Here is a 17291-nt window from a genome sequence, read left to right as displayed (position 1 = left end):
CTGATTTGCTTTGACTCTCCTGAGCATGCCATGGGTAGAGATAAGCTCCTAATGTATGTTAGGCTAGGGTTTTGCTGCAGGCATATTTATGGGGATCTAGATGGCAGAACCACACTCCCCTGCACACGTCTGTGGTGTCAGTTGTGAGCCTTCTCCAGCTGGCATGTGTATCACCATGGCACTGGCATGGTGCTCAGGATCTGCCAGCCTGACCCTAGGGCTGCTTAAATGCACTTAATGGGCAGAGCTTCCACACCAGTCATGGTAAGGACAGGAGTTTGGCTCCTCTCATGCTCCTTTGGGCCACTGATAATGCTGAAGCAAAAAAAAAATAAACTAAATTCTGAGCAGTGTTTTCAAAATAGATGTTCTTTCACAAAAAAGTGTTAAAAAATTATATGGTTGGAGGTGTTTTTTTATAGTGCCAAAAAGCACTTGGATTTTTTTTTATAAAAAGCTTCTCCTAAGTCTTTGTGCATACTGAGTGACATTTTAAAAAGTCAAGCACAAAATGGCATTCATCAAAATGCTTTTTGGTTAATAAAAACAAAGTTTTATTCCTTATTATTTTCATCACTCCTATAGCTATGTTTTTTTAACAGTCAAGCTGTTTTCAGAATTCCTTCCCTGAAACAGAACATGGTGTGTCTGAAGGCAGTGTGGGGTGGAAAATTTTCTATTGACACAGGCGTTATTCTTCAAGATTATTCTGACACTTTTACTGCTTGTTAAAGATGGGAAGGGTAGGAGAAAACAGAGAGCTTGGGGTGTGCACTTGTGTGTATGCATATAACAAAGGTATGTGGGACTAAAGTTAGCTTTTTGAGTCTCCAGAAATTTCAGCTCTTATGTTGAACAAAGGTTTGGGAAGGTTCAAAATTCTTCTGAATTGTTCATCTAAATCATTCACCTAACCTTTTTTAATTAACAAGAAGTGGGATCCACAGTGTCTAAATCAGAAGACTGAGTCTTGTTTCTGCCAATTATTTTGCTTGTGATCTGAGAATGCTGTGTATTTTAATTTTTACCTTGTTGTAATACCACCTTGATTTGCTGGAAGTATGCTGACTAATCTTGGTAAGGGAAAAATATTTGATGCCAGGTGAGGGCAGAAACAATTGGTACAAGAATGCTCTGGCAGAAACACCAAAATAATTCTGATTAAGATGAGATAAGCTCCTTTTAATATACTTTTCCACATTAAAAAAAAAATAGATAAATACAATTTTTATGCAAATAACATACGCTGTAGAACTTGGTTTTTCTGTGTTTTGACTTCTGTTCACTGTGATATTTTATCTTTTTTCAAAGTCAAATTGAATTGTTTTTCAAAGACAAACCTAGGCTGTTCTAGTCTGTTTAATCTGTATGTTTAAACACTCTCTGTGGCTCATTATCCTGTAAGTTTAACAGGTCTGGAATGGATTGTGATTGTCCAGGGTAAAAACCTGCCTTTTCCCTGCCCTGTGACCTGCAGCAGCAGGAGCTGCTGCTCCAAGGAGGTGAAGGCTCTTTGTGGGAAGGTCATGCACAGGAGGTAGCTCTGGGGCTGTGAGTGCCAGACAGAGAATGTCACCCAACCAGAGATCACTGTCCCATTACACTTGTGCTGTGTGTGAGAGCAGTGCCTTTCTCATTCCAATTGAAATGCAAAAGTTGGGCTTAATTGTGTGTTAAATATAAAATAAAAAATTGCTAATCCAGCTTCTGAGCACTTGATTGGGCAGCCTGGGGAAAAAACTCTTTCCATCCTAACACTGAGCTCAATGTGTTTGAAAGCCAAAGTTGTCACCACCCCCGCTGGGCTCCATGAGGACAGACGTGTCAGAGATGCTTTGCTTGGCCATGGTGGGGGTGTCTGGCCACGAGTGGCTGCCACTGCAGCACGAGTGCTGGCAGCTCCTGGCCTTGGGGCTGGCCCTGATACCTGTGGGGAACAGCTGGGCCTCCTAGCTGCCCAGGGGAATAATTAGTGCTGCCTATGGGGTAATTAGTGCTATGATCTTGGGTTGGCAAGAGCATGGACCCCTGGATCTTCCACCCTCATGGCAGGGAAATAACACAGGTCAAATCCCATTCCTCATGGTGGGTGTGAAGCTGTTCATGTGCCTCGCTGAGTGCTACATGTGATGAAACACTGATTGCTGCAAACAAGCACAATTAATTCTAATTATTAATTGTTTTGGTTGTGTGATATTTTGAAGGGCAGAATGCAGTTCATGCTGCTTCTAATTCTTTGATCTCACTTATGCCCTGGGTCACTGTGGTAAATATTCTCTCCTTAGCCAAAAGAATTCCTCATTTGCAGCTATTTTATTTCAGAGGGTCCTAAACCCCATTTTCAGTACTTAGGCATCTGCCACTTTCTGCTTTTGCATCTAAAATATATAGCCTTAGTGCAAATTACTCAGCAGTCCCAATGTGCTCATACTCATTAATTAGTGCCATAAAAACCTTGAGATTTATTTAGTAAGTCTGGATATACAGAATATTTTACTTTCATTTAAAACAGTATTGTGTCAAGGCCTTTTTGAAATTAAATCTGTCTAGAACTTAGTAGCAATGGGCTTTTAGACCTGTGTTTAAAATAACTTTGTCAAGGCATATTGGAGTTTTTATTGCTGTATTAAACCACTTTTTATTGTGTCGTTAAATGCAAAGGCAGTATTTACACTTCGAAATACTTTAGAGATGTAGCCAGGCTTTAAGAAAAAATGGCATAGTGGCATCACTCCAGTGAGGTCTTGCTTCGTGTGGATGCTGCTGCTTCACCCTCTCATTATTCTGTGAATATGTTTGTTAGGGTATGCATTACATCTTGATTTAATGTGTTTTCTGTGGGTAGAGAAGCCATCAGACAGGCAGCCCTTAATGGAAGGTGTGCCAGATGCTGCAGCAGAGACACTTCTGCCTGCTTTCTGGGCTGGGGAATTGCAAACTGGGAGAGCAGGAGTCTACTCATAGGGCTGCCACTGTGCCATTCTCACCTGATCTTGAATATTCTTGGGCAAATGACTTAACTCCTCTAAGTTACTGTGCAAATTTTTTGTGAAAACAGGTGCTGAGTTGCATGAAGTGTCTACCTTTTGAAAAAAACATCTGGATACCTGCAGCTGGAAGCTTCTGGCAACGTGCTATTATTATGTATACTGCTTTTCACTGTGATTCAAATGTCATTTGTATCAAAGACAATATTTTTGACCATTCTTTTTTCCACTAGGTGTTGCTCATTGAGAATAATCCTCAGCATGTTCCCTAGCAGTGCATGGAAATCCTTTGCGTGCCAAGAGTAATGTGACTGTTTTGCTTGAGTGCCTGTGAATTGCTTTGGCAGAAGTACAACTTCATATTTTAAAAATATTTATTCCACATTGTCCTATTCATGTACCTTAGTATCGTTCTTCAGGGACTTGTTCTGAAGAATGAGTACTACACTGATGAGTAGTAGTCAAAATTCTGTGCTAGTGCAATCTCTTGCATCAGCCACGGCTGCAGACAAGCATAATATTTCTACAACAGGCATTTGACCTTTAAAATTTGGTCTTGGATGGCTTAGCTGCTTCACGTTCATCCCAAAATTGCTATGACACTTTAATGGGCATGATCCTGATGTTCAGGCTTCATAGTGAAGCCTGTTTGAAACCAGGATGCAAAATGTTGTTGTCTACAACTAAATATTGACTCCTGGCTTCTCTCTGTGTTTGTCTATCATTTTGCTGTGCATTTTTCTTGAATCTTTGTGGGTAGAGGGATGGCAAAAAAATACCAGTGTAATGATGCTTTTAGCAGGCTTGCCATCTAGATTGATTTTTGGACCCAAGATTGGTCAGGAATTTTTTACCTATTTGGGCTTATTGTGTTGGAAAGGCAACTCGGGTTTTAAAACATATAAAAAAAAAATCATTCTTCCAAACTTATCTGAGATCATAAAAGCATTTCTTTTGGAGCTGAAACAAAGTAATGTTTTTTGTTTTTTTTTTTTTTTTTTACTTTTATATTCTGCTAATTTTTTTGTTCATACCTCAAATTGTTGAAAAATGCAGTGAAATTTACAATACTTTTCTCACATAAAAGTAAACCCAAAGTATTTTAATGCTGTCAGATTTCCACTTTCTCCATATAAAATACATTCCTTTGAAATGTTTTGGCTTTTAACAAAATGTTGTTTTTATGATAGCACTGTTTCCTCAGGTTTCTGCTTATTCTAGGGGTAGCCTTGTGGGATTCCTGTTGCAACAGTGACTGATTTGAACACAAGTTATCTTAAACACTGTATTTCAGCTCAGTAGTTCTCTTTGTGTTATAAGAGCCTAAAAAAGTCTGTCATAAGGGGGAGTGTTTCCTAAGGAAAAAAAAATTCTGAAAGCCAACCACCAAATGTCTACCTTGTTTCTCAAGTTTCTAAAACAGAAATCAAGATCTCTTCAAAACTAGGATCCTGAAGGAGAGCAAATTTCAAAGGCTTCTGTTGGAGATTACTGGATTACTGACAGCAGACTGAAGACGTCACATCTGGAGGTAAACCTTGAAGAAGTTCAAGACCATATGTTTGACAAATGCTTTTAGTGTAAATGAGAAAAGTAAGAATCTGACTAAAAATAGTGGGAATTTAAAAATTCAAACCATGAGAAAAAGACACACTTGTGCAAAGAGCATACTAGTATCTGTTGCATGGCTGTGTTGGAAACACAGTCATGTGGAGCATCCTCTGGCCTCTGTCCAACTCTCTGTGCAGCTTTGATGTTAGTTCTTGATCTATGTAAGGACAGGAGCATTTCAGAGGATCTGTATTGAAGATCTGGGATAAATATGACACAGAAGTTCCATAAATGCTTCCAGTTTTGTAACTCTTGCATGAGTTTGATAATATCTGGGTCCTCTACAGGACACTATCACATGCTCCTAGTGGCTCTTAAAGACAGCAGCTCTGATGCAGGTGGCACTTGAGGAGTGAGAGACAATCACCTGACGCAGACCTATTGCCCAGGTCTTAGTATTTAGAGCTCTGTCCATGTGGCTGCACAGCTTGTACCACTGCTGTGAATGCTTGGTGCTTGCAAGGAAATGTTCTACCAGGCTCATAGAAAACAAAAAATTGAATCAGGGTTCAGATTAAAACAGGTAGTTTTGTGAGTTCTCCGTAAGTGCCCATGCTCAGGGAGAAGAGGAGAGATGTGCTATGTGAGCTACATGCCAATCAAAACAGCTGGAATTTTTAACAGCTAATAAGAGCAACTATCTATTCAGGCAGAAGGTATAAGCAAATAGCAATTCATGGAGATGATTTCATAGATAATTTCTGCATAACAAACTTTATCTGAAAATCATGAGCTGTTCCTGCTCCATTCTGGCAGGAGGTGGGGAGGCATTCAATGACTTACATTATTTATGACTTATTCATACAGCTCAGAATGCACTTCTAATATGTATGTTCGGCATCTTTTATAGATGAAGGCCTTTCTTCTGCAGGGCTGTGTATTGAGGATCTTTCAAAGCTGCTAAATTTAATTTAGGAAACGGGTGTATATCTGTGATTTCCTTTGTCTTTTCAGTCTCGGTTAAAGGGTGCTTCCTTCCTTTCTTTAACTGTATTGATTTAACTTTTTCAGATAATTGGACAAAATCCTCTATAATAATCAATTTTGAAGAAAATCAGGCTTTGATAAACAACTGATTAGAGTTGTTCTTTGATAGTGTAGTAGTGGGCTCTGCTTAGACCTTTTAGTTTTGTTTGGGGAATAAATTCATGATAACTGTTACTGTGCATACTAGTGTGCAGCACTGCAGGTGCTGTGAAAAAGATGGGATGAGTCACAAAAGTGAAGAAGTGGTAGCTGTAGTGTTGGCAGTAACCTTTTCCATCCTGCAGTCACCCAAGTAGTCTCTGGTAATCAGGTGCAAGTTTATGTACTGGACCAGAAAAATGGTTAGATAAAGTTGAGGGGATAGGTGGTAAGAGAGTTTTGTGTAGGCAGGCAGTCCTATTTTTCAATTATACTTACTTATCTATCCAAGCAATGTTTTGGTTTAGGTTTGCTAGATAATCTTTTATGTCTGCTGCTGGTAATCATAATGCTGGTTGTGCATTATAATTCAATAATGCAATCAATTCATTATTCAGTTGCCTGTTTGGCTTTTGTGCACCTCAGTTGTTGAGCATGTTGCGTGTGACTTCATGGTGTAGTTTTTCTTAAAAAGTCTGTTCAGCTGATTAAGCTTTAGCTTACAAGCCCAGATGATGTGGAATACTAAAATTTGAATCTTTGGATCTTTGTTCATATAGGATCAGTGTATTTTTTGGGGGTAGCTCTATCTAGCAGCAAAGGTGTTTAGTTTCCTCCTCTTGGCCTCTGTGTTCCCTGTCCCAGTGTTTGCCATGTTAAACAGTGCTGTCAGGAGCTATCAGCAGCTCTCATTTGTACACTGATATGGCATTCACCCTCTCAGCTGATCCTAAGCATGCATGCCTCACACCTCTGCAGGTTAGTCCCGACTCTGCTTGGAGAATCCATAGATGAGTATATATACCTCATCAACCTGTTGATTTAGAAGCAGAAATACCTCCCCCAACAGATATCTTCCCTTCAGTTGTGTGTTTGTGATACCCACTACTTAATGGGTTTTTTTTCATGCAGACATATGGCTTCCCATTTTTGTAAAATCTTGCCATTTTCTCTTTAAAACTTCTGCTTATCATCATTCAGAATGATGGCATGTCATGGTAATTCATGCATTAAATATGAGGAAAGCTTTTGGAGCCACATTTAACTTTATTTATGAAAATTTTTTAATTTCAACTTTCATGCATTTTCAGTCCCCTAGATGAGGGGATTGATTGTGACTGTCCTGGCTTTCCTGAGATGATTTGGTAATTGAGGGCACAGAATATTGTAGCTGTGATCTACTGGAATTTCAGAACGAGGATGCTTTACGGGTGTTGGGACCTGGGTATTTCATTTCCCCAGTACTACAAGTGCAGATTGTAGTGAGAACACTCAGTGTCCCCTCATCTCCCCTGACTAAAACAGCTCCCCTGTTCTGTGCCAAGTGATTGCAGAGCACCAATCCATGTGCTCATCCAGAAAAAGAAAGGAAGTGCTGAGGAAAAGTAATCATTTCAGTGTTAACAAAGCCAGGTATCCATCTCTGGTAGTAATGGGCTCCTTAAGCAGCTTGCTAGCTGCCACAGTTCTAATAAGGAATCAAACAATAAGGTAATAATATGAACAAATGGCTCTTGGTGGAGCCTGCAGGAACTGCACACCCAGTATTATTTCAGCTCAGCAGTGGAGGGTTGGAAAAAACCACAGCTTTTACTTAGAGTAAACTTAGCCAGACCGCTCAAATATTAAAAATTGCTACATTTTCTGCTGCATGGGGGGCTGTCATGGTTTGAAAAAGTTTTACAGAAGAAGAAATCCCAATATGAGTTGTGAATGTGAGGACTTAGGAAAATGTAGAAGAAAACAGAGCAGAATTAGAGTGGAGGAAGAAAGCTGGTGACAGTTTTTACCAAGGATGTGGCTAGTAGGATGCAGAGAGGGACAGGATTATCAGTTACTTTAGATAAAATCTGGGATTTTATTTTGTAACCAGAACCTTTTCAGTCTTTGTCCTAGTGCATTTGATGAAGACCCTCAAAGGATATTCCTCAGTTCATGATTCCCACTTTCCATATCACCCTGAACAAGAGGTGCTGGTTTGTAGCTATAGCACAGAGAAAACAGTCAATGAGAAAAAATACAGCCTGTAATGAACTACCAGGACAAATCTACCCAGGGAAAGCTGAGCATCTTCTGTTGTTGGCATAGCACTTTTAGCTGTTTTAAGTCCCAAGAGCACATAGGCAAGTGTGCAGCTGATGTGTTATGAGCCACATCTAAGCAAATTAATCTTATTTCTGTGGGGAAAGTAAATTTGCCTGAATTTTTCTCTTTGCAATGAAATATTTAAACTAGCTGCTCCTTCCTGCATTTGTGTATATTATGGCTTTTCAGAAATTTTGCTCTCAACCTGTCTGTCAGCTTATGGTCAGCTCATACCCAGCAGTGTATTTCCATTGATAAGGTTAAAACAGCAATGAAAATCTAAATTTTTTGATGCTTGCTTGTGAAATAGCACATTTTTCTTGGTATTAAGCAGCTTTTTTTCACGGCAAACAACTGTATCGCTTCTACATATGATGACGCAAAAGGAATATTTTTCTGCTTAAATCTCTTATCAGCATGTGCATACGTGGACTGAATAAAGGCAGGAATTTGCATGTCAAGTTACTGCTGTGCAGCTGTTGCCCTTTTCATGATGCACATGATAATTTTAAAAAACATGAGTTCTTCTGCAAGCACATCAAAGTTCTCTTCCAGAAAACGGTCACTCTTTTCCCTCTGCAATTAAATCAAGCCCACAGGCACCTCTACCTTGATTTATTTTTTATAAACAATATCAACTACTATGCTCATATAGATTGCTCCCTTCAAGATGCTTGCTTTTCCACTTTGAATCGTACATTTGATTGAATTGTAACTAAAATAGAGTAGATTAAAATACCTGTGATCAAGCAGTCACTTGATTCCCTGAGAGGAATCACTTCACAATTCTCACTTCACTGATCTTGTGGTTTTATCTACATTTCCTGTTGTTAGTAGATTACAATTTCAACTGTTTGATTTTTTTTTATTTTTTTTATTTTCTCTGGGCCCTTTACTTCCTGTATATTCCTGTGAATGTCAGAACATGCCTCTTTTTGTGCTACATTTTTAAACTGGAATGTTGCTGTGATAACACTAGGTTTTAAAAGACTGCCAGTCCTACTTGTTAAAAAAAATGCTCTTGTAAGAGCCTTTAGGTGTCAGTCATTGAGTTATAATTTTTGAGAATTTTTTCTTTCATAAACTTGAGAAAGTGGGTGTGTTGGTTGTTCTTGTTTTCTGACGGCTTTTAAAGCAAAATCTTTTCTAAAGAAAATGCAACCAGAGAAACAGTGAAATGTATTCCAGCAGACACAAGTTTAACTTCAAGTGGTTTTGGCCAAATATTTCTAGGAACAAGGTGTTTCCAGTGTGGGTTTAGATGGAAATGATGTAGTTAACCTTACTACTTCAAATTTTTTTTGATACTTATGCTGTTTTGAGCTTTGTAGATGTTTCACCCCTTGTGATATCTGTGTCGCTTCCAGTATTAGTTCATTCTCATGTTCTTGGAGATGGAATGAGGCACAGTGAATTACTTAAGTAAGATCATGCAGGAAACTGATGGTGGATCCACTGCAGCATAGCCTTATCCTCTTACTGCATTATCTTTGATTTTTAGTAAGTTTGACTCATTTTTTTGTGTAAGCTTATGCCACCAGAGGTGGTTAGTTCAGCCCCAAATTCTCTCCCTGTGGGAAAAACTATTGAGATGAGATTTTGGATGTGGGAACGAGCTTTGACTAAATATGGGCACTGAGGATGCCAAAATCTGTATGACCACATTGACTTTAGCGTGTTAGATTGCATAAAGGTGCCACTTCTGCCAATGTCTCCCAGTTGTCCCTGTTGAAGTCAAACCCTACAGGAGGCCTGCTCTAGGGGTGTACTTTTGTGATTTACTAATATTTCTGTAAGTTTTTTGAGTGAGACTGGATTGCACGTGCATGTTTCTGATCTTTGTAAGCACTAACGTAAACATCAGCTTTGATTGGTTTGCATAAAGTCTTCAAGTGTTTGTTTCTCATTGTGGCTGGGATATACTACTGGTCACTTTTTGGTGCCTTTTATTTGGATAAATTTAGCTGAAATCCCTTACCACATGGAGTACTGCTTAACACACGCTAGCTCTTCATTTGCTTGGGTCATCCAAGCTGTGCACTAGGATTTAAATATTGCCGTCCCTCTTTGTCTTTCCATTCCCAGCTGGGGAACAAAAATATTTTGAATAGAGTTCTATTAAAACTAGTAGGATTTGAGGTTTTCAGCCACTACCCAGGATGCCTGGATGAACATAAATGTGAATAGCAAATCGCTGAGTTGCAGTGAATGAATTATTGTTAATAAGCAGTCTTGTTTGTTTTTTTTTTTTCCTTCTAATAAAACTCAGCTTATGGATAAAATTTTGCTAAAATGTAGGCGATAGGGGGGTAAACACTTTTAGAATAAATTTTAGTCTTGTCCCTGCAGGATCCTGCTAGTTACTGGGTAGTCTTAAAATTACCTCTCTTCCTCAAATCACTTAAATCTTTAAAAATAAAAAAACCACTGCCCAAATAACATGTCTGCAGCATAAAGAAATAGTCTAGTTACTGTTATTTGGAGTAAAGGGGAGTTAATTTTATCTTATCCCTCTCTGATACTACATTTCATTAATTTCTGCTAGAAGAAAAAAGCAGCAGGTGTCCAGCTCACACCCATCTTTTTCCATCAAAATAATTTGCTCTCTCTTTAACTTCAATTCCGTAATCTATTTTCTCTTCCTGCTCATTACCTTACTTTACTACCATCACTGGAGTGAGCAGGACTCCCAGAGAAGGGGAAACAGGATGTGGTGCATCAGTTTACATGTTTGATAGTGAGGAAGGGCTCAGAGGAGGGGTCACTCCATCCTCTTGAGGGGTCAACAAGAGGCAGCCTATTTTTGGCAACAAAAATGGTGTCTACCCATTACAACTGCCTGGTTGAGACTGAAACCCAGACAGAAGGGCACAGCCTCCCTGGGTAGATGCTTACACCAAAACAGGCCTCCTGAAGGCTGCGAGAGCCAACTAAACCATCCTGACATCTCCTGGGAAAGCAATACAGCTAGCTGCAAGCAGTCCATGGGACCCCTGCAATGTGTAGAGGACAGTTTCTTGGTCCAGGTATGGGACAAAACAACCAGAAATGAGTACTTGCTGGATCTGGTGCTTACCAATGGGGATGAGCTCATTAAAGGAGTTAAGACTGGTGACATACTGGGCTGCAACAGCCTTGCCCTAATTGAGTTTGTCATCTCTAGGAGCACAGTCAAGACCCTGAACATTCAAAGGGTGAAATTCCAGCTATTTAAGGGGCTGGTGAAGAAGATCTCTGGGGTAGCTGTCCCTAAGATCAGAGGGGCTGACCAGTGGCTTAAGGCCACTTTTCTGAGAGTCAAGGATTCTCTATCCCAGTGTGTAGGAAATCAAGTAAAGCAGGCTGGAAACTGAGATGAGTGAGCAAGGATCTGACTCTCAGACTGAACAGGAAGGAGGAAATGCAGAGCCAGCAGAAACAGACACGGGTGACCTGGGAAGAGTACAGGGATATAGTTTGAATTGTAGGGATAGAGTCAGGAAAGCAAAGGCAAAACTGGAACAGGACTTGGCAAGGGATGTGGAGAATAACAAGAAGGGATTCTGTAAATGCATAGGTCAGAAAAAAGGAGAGTGTAGCCCCCAGTAAGGAAGAAGAGTGAACTGGTGTGACTGATATGTAGAAAGTTGTGGTACTCAATAAGGACTTTTCCTCAGTGTTCACTGGAAGTCAGACTTTCCTCAAGCCTCTGATCCTCTGAGTCAGTGTGAGGGGAATGAAGTCCCTCCCACTATAAATGAAGAGCAGGTATGGGATGATTTGATGCAGCTGAATAGCCACAAGTCTACAGAACCTAATGACATACATCCCTTCAGGGTAGGCTGAAGGCTGATGTTGTTGCCAAGCCATCCAGCTGTGGGGTTCCCAGCACAGGAAAGAAGAGAACCTATTAGAAAGGGTCCAGAGGAGGACCACAAAGATGAACAGAGAGGGAGCACCTCTCGTATAAAGACAGGCTGAAAATTAATCTGGATAAAGATCAGGGGAAAACCTGTTTTATTTACGAATTATTTATGAAACCCCTAAAAATCCATGTTTAGAGGTGCTGAGTCTTAATCTACCTGTGCAAGAATCTAAAGTTTTGGAGAGGGAATAAAGAGAGCAGAAATAAAAACAAAATCAAAAAACTCCAACCTGGATTAAGCCCCTGGAGGCTCCTTCTTTGCTTGGAATGATTGGTATAATTAAGTTTTGTGTCATTCATTGCTTTATACTTGTGCTGACCTGCTTTGCTGGATCAAGGTATAGTTAAGAGATTTAAGCTTATATCCAGCTCTAAGCTCAGGCCCAGTGGTAAAGTTGAGGATTATTTAAAAAAAAAGCAGACTACTTGCAGTTCTGTGTCTTCAAAATGTTATTAAAACAAACTTCCAAATTTGAAAAGGACTGATATTTTTCCCTTTTTAAAATTTTTTTAATGTGTTCCAAACAAGATTTTTCAAAGTAGTTTGTCACCATATTCAGCAGCTGAGCCTGGGGCTGGAAGTAAATTTGACAGTGTGCAGGGATCATTAATGCTGGCTGGAGAGCAGTGCAGCACTTGTTTCTTGGCAAGAAATCATGTAAATAATCAGCAGGGTCCCAGAAGGTCATCCTCCTTCAAGTGTTGCCTAAAAGGCTTTTGCTCTTTTTTTTTTCCTCTGTTTGAATTGATCCTGTCCAACAGGGTCTGGCTTTGTACATAAATCCTTGCTTAAGCTTTCAGTCTGCGCTCTGGCTACACTAAGCTGACTCATACTTCTTGGTGTACAAAACTCAAAACATATTCCTAGTTGGACAATGGTGATATTTACTAGAGCTGTGCCCTGAAAAGCTCTGCTCCCTTGCTGCGCTGCCCATTGTGTCTGTAACAGCTGCTTCAGGCTCCTGCCTCGCTCTGCGCTGTACTGCTCCACAATGGGAGCTGGCGTGGCTTGGCAGTACAGACGCTGCTCAAACTTGTGCCTCTGAATTAGCTGGTCATGGCTGGTAAATTCCACTCTGTTCCCAGTGCCAAGCAAAATGAAGAGCTAGCCCGGGAAAAAAGGCACTGCTATGAGCTTGTACTAGATAAACCTTTTGTTCTATGTTCTGAAGAATTTTAAAGAAACTCTTTCCTATGTCCAGAAATTGAAGTGTGCTCCTAAAATTAATCTGTTTTTCATGATCCTGGACCTTGATATCATGCATCTAGGGAAAATAACATCTAGGTAATTACTGGTTCCACTTTATTTTCAATTTATCAGATCAGTATAATTTGTGTAGAAGTTGTTCTGTTAAAAAAAAAACAAACAAACAAACAAAAAAAGCCCTGAAGTCCTTTCTCCTTCCCTTGCTCTGCACTGTTAAAAAAAAAAAAAAAAAAAAAAAGGCCCTGAAGTCCTTTCTCCTTCCCTTTCTCTGCACTGTTAAGAAATCTTGTGTTTGGACTTTGCCAGTGTCTTGCAGCCCTGATCCTGCCTTTACCAAGATCAGGACTAAGGTGTCTCCTGAAGAGCTTTCAAGTACATTGAAGAAATAAACTATGCTTGGATCTCCATTCCTTTGACAATTTTACTGAAACAGAGATAACTGTTTTGAATTTGATCAAAAATGAATTAATAGAAAATGTGGTTATAGATATGGTTGTGAGGTAAGCAAAAAATCTGTACACTGAGAATCTTTTCAGTATTTGATTTTAGATTAATCTGCTGAAAGTCCCCTTTCAGTTGACTGAAGGACTTTACAATGTGGGGAGGAGGCATAACTGTCCATATTTTTAATTTGATCGGATTTTGAAGAAAAGTGAAAATTTGCTGAGATCATGTGTACCTTTTGAATTGCTGGATCTGGAAAGTTTTGATGGATAACAAGTCAATATGAAATTCAGTAGATCACATCAGTCTACAACTTGTGTTCCCAGGCTTGGGATGATGAAGCGAAGTGTGTGCATTTAGGCTAGTGCAAAATACTTTTTTGCACTTCAAGAAGCAACATTTCAAATAAAACCTTTTAACTTAAAGTATTGTATCCCCTCTGGACATGCTGGTTTTTAACTCTGAATCCAGCCAGAGACACATAGCAGCAATGTGTGAGCAAAATTGCTTTTGACTTTGGTCAGAGTAGGCTTTCACAGGACAAACAAGTGTTTGACCTAATAACACTGATCCAAGCCTCCTTTATTTGGGACACAACATGGCAACTTTCATATCCACTCAGACAGGCACTCTTATTCCAAGGTCACATCACAAAGGTGTATACAGAATAAACTATCTGTTGTTCAATTTATTTATGTCAGGAGGACAGAAAGGAGGGCTGACCCTGCCAGATCTTGAACAAGTTGTGTTTCACAGACAGGTACTGCTGTTGGGGTAATGACACCCCTGTGCTCCTGGGATAATGAGTGTCAGCGTGATTCTTCTCTAACTGGCCTCAAATGCTTTTTTCAAGACATGTAATGGTTTGATAGCCCATCATGATGTGTACTGTAGAGTGAGTGCTTTGCCTTGCATGAATCCCTGATTTTTCTGAATACTTCAGCTGCTTCTTTTTCTGCTTTAAGGAAAATAGATATTGATGTATATGATGGTTGCAAAAACTTATTGCTGTTATATGTAAAGATGAAAAGAGCCATGTGAGCATTGAACAGTAACAATGCTGTGGACTGTGACAGAAGCTGAGAAAACTGACACTGAGGATCCTAGGTTTAAAAAAAACTAACCAACAAAAACTTGTAGATAAATGGTATCTACTGCTACATCCTTCATGGCATTAAGAAAATCAACACAAAAAACTATAGAACTGTTATGTGATTGAGACTTTAAGTCTCAAAAAAGAGACTTTTTAAGTCTCTTTAAACACTTTAAAGTTACACTGTACACTGCTTCCAGCATTCAGAAACTTGGTTCCATAAGCACTAACTGTAATTGTAGGTTGTACATAGAACTCATTTCAAAATGAACAAGAAATCCACCAAGATAGTTAAATGTCACCTCTGACACGAACCATGCGCGACATTTTATTAATATAGAGACACTTTGTTTCCCAGCATTTCTTATGGAGAAATAGATGTGTTCAGGAAGCAGGGGCATAGGAAGTTGGGAGTACTTCTGGTATTTGGACTGTTCTTTAAGTTCACTGGGTTTTTTTGTGTGCATCCTTTTTATCTATATGAATGAAAGCTGCAGTTCTTGTTCAGGTCCAGAATGGTGTACTTCTGTTATGTTAACAAATGGCAGCCTGATGGAGTAATAAATAATTTATGAACTTGGGATATTGATTTTTCTTCAGTGCTTATAGGAAATTATACGCTTGTGGCTTCAAGAAATAATTGGTCCAATTTAATCGCATAAAAATTATAGTCCTTTTTAATTCTTTTCAAATGGAAATTTAATGACCGCTGGGTGTGTTACAGAACAGAAGAGAGGATGTCTGCTTGGACTGAAGGAATAGGAGGGCCAGAAACAGCAGGTTTTACAGGTCTAATAAAAAAATTATCACTATGGCAGTGGTTTTGAATGAAGGCTAATGGACACTTGTCTGATCACAAATTGGACTTTTCACAAGGAAATACTGTGAATTATAATAAAGACACTTAGTATCACAATGCAGACTAAAGGTACAGAGGCCTGGCATATTAGGAAAAAAATACTTCATTTGTAAAGCCTCATTGAATAGGAGGCAGATTTTGCTTTAATGCAAAATACATTTTCTGGTGTACTGCTCTTCTATGTAAGCTCTGTAGCTGGGAGCAGGGGTAAAAACCAAAGACGGAGAAGGAAGTGATTTCAGTAACTTCACAGAAAGTAAGTCTGAATTTATTTTTTTTTTTTTTTGGGAGGGGGGGGAGGGACATCCTGTTACTTGGTCAAGATGTTCCTGACTTTCTAATTAAAATATAAGTAGATTGTAGAACATACCTCCCTGAATATTCAAGTTTGAAAGAGCTGCATTGACCAGCTTCCTCAGCATATAAAAAGAAATTGTGTGGCCGTTCTGCACTCCTTGCTTAAAAGTCAAGCATATTCACCTGCAAGCAGGTTTTAGTGAAATCACACATTACACTGTCTTTTTACCATTCTAAGGGGTTGGGGTTTTTTTTAAATGAAATCCACCGGGAAATGGACCTTTTATAAAACAGATATACTAGAACAAAGTTTCTAACTGCTCTGGAGCAATAATTAACTTCCATCTTCACATCATAAATGTAAAAGAATAAGTATGGTTTCACGAGGCTCAAACTTACAATTTTTTTCTGAGTGAAAAAGGAAAATCAAACTCTTATTTCTGTCTGTGGGAGAGTATCACTTGAGCTGGATGTAAAGCTTATGTAGTCTAATCCATTCTGCCCATCAATAGCAGGAACAAAGCAAACAGGCACTAGTGAAAAATGGAGAAGCTGCCAATAATATCAGCACTAATAATGAGATGGTATTAATAATAACGCATCCTGGTGACTCTTGTAATGCTTATTGTAGGCTTAATGTGGCATGTCAAATGTTATCTGGGGGCTGAGAGTTGCAGAACATCTCAAAACATTTTCCAGGGGAATAAAGCAGATTCAGGAACCATGACACAGGTAAAAAAGCCAAATATCTTTACAGCCATGTCTTCTGCCAGCACTGGGCATTGGAACCGTACTACTGGTGTTTCAATCCAGTGTGCTGCCTGCTGGGAGGGGACAGCTGTATGTGCATAGCTACACTATTTTAGGGGTATAGTCTGCTCAGGGGATGTACCAGATGTGGGTGTTTCCTATAGGCCATGTCTTCTGAGAAATGTGGGACTTCTGGTGTCCTTTGGATAGCTTACTCCTATGCCAGACAACAGGAGAAACTCTCTACCATGAGGGTGGTGAGGCACACTGGAACTATACCGGGCTATACCGGGAAGCTGTGGATGCCCATCCCTGGAAGCGTTCATGGCCAAGTTAGATGTTCATGACTCTGGTGTAATGGAAGGTGTCCCTGCCTATCCCTGCATAAAGGGAGTTGGAACTAGATGATATTTAAGTTCCCTTCAAACCCAAACTATTCTATGCTTTGTGGTACTCATGGCCTTAAATAAGCATAGTGATGGTGTGCAGACATTGCAAGAACAATGCTCATAGTTCACTTTAGGTGGATGAAGTGAAGGTTTTTCTTCTTCCTGGAACTGGAGTTTTCTTCATTCATTGCTGGCCAACACAGAGAAGCTAAAACTAAGACTGGCTTTTCTGTTAAAAGCATGACATTGTTGCTATTGCTGTAGCAGGAATGTATTGTGGTGGTTTTACTGGACATAATGCCCTGTTTCTAAATGTGATTTTTGAATCTGCAGGTTTTTAGTTCTGAACACTGTTAATGGCTGGATAAGAACAGTCTTCTTGACTGTTTTATTAAAAACTCACAGTAGCTATTATTAAAAATTCTATAACTATAGTATTCTATAAATATAGTATTCAAAACTTCAACAAACACTTTATGACCACCAAATATTTACTTTATGATTAGGGTAATAATAATGTTAGTAAATATGACATTATGG

Source organism: Onychostruthus taczanowskii, unplaced genomic scaffold (assembly GCF_017590055.1).
Source record: "Onychostruthus taczanowskii isolate IOZ18803 unplaced genomic scaffold, ASM1759005v1 scaffold73, whole genome shotgun sequence".
Lineage (NCBI taxonomy): Eukaryota > Metazoa > Chordata > Aves > Passeriformes > Passeridae > Onychostruthus > Onychostruthus taczanowskii.
The sequence above is the reverse complement of the archived record's forward strand: the minus strand, read 5'-3'. Positions refer to the sequence as shown.